The sequence below is a fragment of the Medicago truncatula genome, chromosome 7 (genome assembly GCF_003473485.1).
Source record: "Medicago truncatula cultivar Jemalong A17 chromosome 7, MtrunA17r5.0-ANR, whole genome shotgun sequence".
Taxonomy (NCBI): domain Eukaryota; kingdom Viridiplantae; phylum Streptophyta; class Magnoliopsida; order Fabales; family Fabaceae; genus Medicago; species Medicago truncatula.
Window position 1 is genome coordinate 12292729 of NC_053048.1, and position 3463 is coordinate 12296191.

The 3463-nt window shown below is 41.4% G+C and overlaps 1 non-coding gene across 1 annotated transcript; it reads left to right on the forward strand.

Moving 5' to 3' along the window:
* The first annotated feature begins 1988 nt into the window (after nucleotides 1–1988).
* On the forward strand, nucleotides 1989–2095 carry LOC112417665 (small nucleolar RNA R71). The gene has a single exon (XR_003008257.2). It is a non-coding gene; the product is annotated as a small nucleolar RNA R71 (small nucleolar RNA).
* Nucleotides 2096–3463: the final 1368 nt, after the last annotated feature.

Sequence of the window (3463 nt, forward strand, 5' to 3'; positions counted from 1 at the left end):
GAGAAGTTGAAATGGAGAGAGAGTTTGTGGTGGAGAATGAGGGAAGAAGAAGATGAAAAGGTGGGTTTATCCTTACCTGTAGTCGGGCACGGCCGTGCCAACCTTAGCACGGGCCGTGCCAACTTTCTGGATTTAAGCTGGCATTTGGATGGTTATGGTCTGGCACGGCCGTGCCAGAGTGAGCACGGGCCGTGCCAAGGTTTTGGACAGTGGCCTCAAAATTTTTCTCGTTTTGCTTGAATCACCTTTGGACAATTACCTACAGAATAACTTAAAAACAAAAACGAAAGCAGTTAAATACGTGGGTTGCCTCCCACGAAGCGTTTCTTTATAGTCATTAGCTTGACGTTATAAGAAAGTGTCCTTAGAATGGATCAAAGAGGTCATGTTGTGTAGATGGCGCTAATAAGCGTTCTTTCACTTTATGACCTTTAATCATATTACAAGAGTAGAGGGCGGGACCTTTCATATAATTCTCCAACTCAAATCCTATCAACTCATCACTCACTTGAAAAACAATCCTACCGTGTTGAACATCTACTATAGCACCCGCAGTGGCGAGAAAGGGTCGTCCTAAGATTATAGGGCACGCATTGTCCTCATCTATGTCAAGCACCATGAAATCAGTTGGGATTTCCATCCCTTCTATTTTAACGGGGATGTCCTCGACATATCCGACAGGTTGTATATCAGAACGATCGGCTAACTTCAATGTTGTGTCGGTAGGTTTTAGCTTGCCCAACCCCAGCCTTGTAAAGAGGGGTAGGGGCAACAGACTAACACTAGCTCCTAAGTCACACAAGGCATGATTTAAGGTTTCATTCCCTATCATACAAGGGATGGCAAAACTTCCGGGATCTCTAAGCTTAGTAGGTGGCTTCTTGATGATTGTACTAGTGTCCCTTGTCAAAGCTATTGTTTCATTACGATCTATAGCCTTTTTCTTTGAAAAAATTTCTTTTAAAAGCTTGGCGTATAGAGGCATACAAGACAAGGCTTCAGCATAGGGGATTTTAACGCAAATCTTTCGAATTATGTTAAAGAGTTTAGTGAATTGAGCTTCCGAGTTGAGCTTAGTAGGCCTTAAAGGTGTTGGGGCTTTGTTCTTATCAAGCGGTTTCTCACTTTTTATCACACCATTCTTACCTAGACACCTGACACTCTCCTTCTTGACATTTTTAGCCTTAGTAACAGTCTCTTCTATCTTACTACCCCCCAGAAAAATAGCGTTGACATGGGCTTTGGGGTTTGTTTCAGGTTGACCGGGAAAGACTCCCGGTGTTTGAGAAGAGGTGGCCACTTGCTGGGCCACTTGGGAGATTTGGGTCTCAAGCATTTTGGTGTGTGTGGCGATGGAATCAACCTTGGTATTGAGCTTGGAGAGAGAGTCGTTCAGAGATCCTGTTTGGTTTTTTAACTCCTGAAGTTGTTTATTTTGATTCAGCATGCAATTTTCCAACAGTATTTCCAAACTAGATTTCTGAGCTACTCTCTGGTTGTTTGTATAGCCAGGTGGTGCTGTTTGCCCATAGGAACCTTGAGGATTTTTGTAAAAATTTTGATTTGGCCTCATTCCTTGGTTGTATTGAGCGTAATTTAGTTGCTCAATATTGGCAGCACTACCTAACTGACAATCAACATCTGTATGACCAGTTATACCACAGACTTCACAAGTAGGGGATGCAGGGGAAGGTTGGGCAGCATTAACATTAAGTTTTTCAATTTTTTGTGTTAATGCCTCAACCTTAGCAGCAAGGTGGTTATATTCAGAGACTTCGTGTATACCTGCCTCTTTCTTAGAGGGAGTAGGAGTGGTGACGGCTCTTTCGTTGGTCCATTGATAGTGATTTTGAGCCATGTTCTCAATCAAAGCATAAGCCTCCGTGTAGTTTTTGTTCATTAGAGCTCCACCTGCAGCTGCATCAACAGACATCTTAGTGGTATATGACAAGCCATTATAAAACGTGTGGACTATAAGCCACTTCTCTAGGCCATGGTGGGGACAAAGTCTAAGCATTTCCTTGAAACGCTCCCACGCCTCATAGAGAGACTCCCCATCTTTTTGATTGAAATGCGTAATTTGGTCTCTAAGCTTAGCTGTTTTAGATGGGGGGAAAAATCGGGCGAGGAATGCTCGCCTCATATCGTCCCATGAAGTAATGGAACCGACTTCTAGGGAATGGAACCAAGCGCTAGCTCTATCCCTTAAGGAAAAGGGAAAGAGATGAAGTCTTACGGCTTCTTGGTTCTCTTTTATGGTGCCACTGAGTCTAAGGAAGGAAGAAATATGGAGATTTGGATCCTCAGTGGGTGATCCAGAAAACTGGTTTTGCTGCACTAAATTGAGTAGTGCAGGCTTGATCTCGAAGTTATTACCCGCAACCGTTGGGTACACGATAATAGCTTGTGGCTCTTCCGTTGAAGGAGTAGCATACTCTTTGAGAGTGCGTTCAGCCATAGCAGTATTATTTTGTGCCTCTCTCTTTTTCTTATGCAAAAATCTTTCGATCTCAGGAATAAATTCTCCGAGACTTTTGCTTCTTCGCATAAGAAACCGAGAACCCAAGAAGTTAGTGGTAAAACAAAAGAAAGAAGTAGAAGAAAAAAGGAAGAGAAGAGAGTTCTAATCACAAGGAAAGAGTTAATCAAATTAGTGTACTCCCCTCCCCGGCAGCGGCGCCAAAAACTTGATGAGATAAAACCGCAAGTGCACGGTCTTACCGAAGTAGTATAAAAGAGTATCGTTCCGACAGGGAGTAGTTCAATTTAATTAACCTTTAGAGATGATTAGAAGAGAGAAGAGAATTGTAAGTTGGGGGGTTTTTAAACGGTTAAAAAGCAATATAATAAAAGAGCCTTGGGATCGTTGATTTCATCTAAATAACAAGTCCTTCTCAAACCAAAACCATAAGCTTATAATGTTATGTTAGACCTAATTTCTCAAGACAGTTTCTCTTAAGTTCCTCTAGCAACCAAGCCTATTTCGCTGACTTGATTACTATTGGATTTTGGTTCCTCTAACAACCAAGCCTATTTCACTGACTTGATTGTTATTAGTTCCCTTGAAGATCGAAACTATATGTCTCAAAGATTGCAAAGCCTATTTCGCTGACTTTGCAATCCTTGTCTGAATTCACTTGTTCGAATATCAAAGCTCCACTTTCGTTTTATGAATTGATATTTGGAATAATGGACGAACAATTATCAAACCCTCCACTTTCGTTTCCACAGTTTGATAATGGTTAATCCATGTTAAGACGGTGAATTCAGATAAGAAATTAGGGTTACATAAGATTAAGACTTAGGGCTTGGTTTGATTAGGATTATGTCATTTAGACTTATCCAACAATCCCAAGACAAGAAGAAGTCTACTCACTCATGTTCATCGTAGACATGGGGGAGAAGAGAGAAAGCATGAAAGTAAAAGACAGGAAAATAAAGGAAAGGAAAAGAACTTTATTTA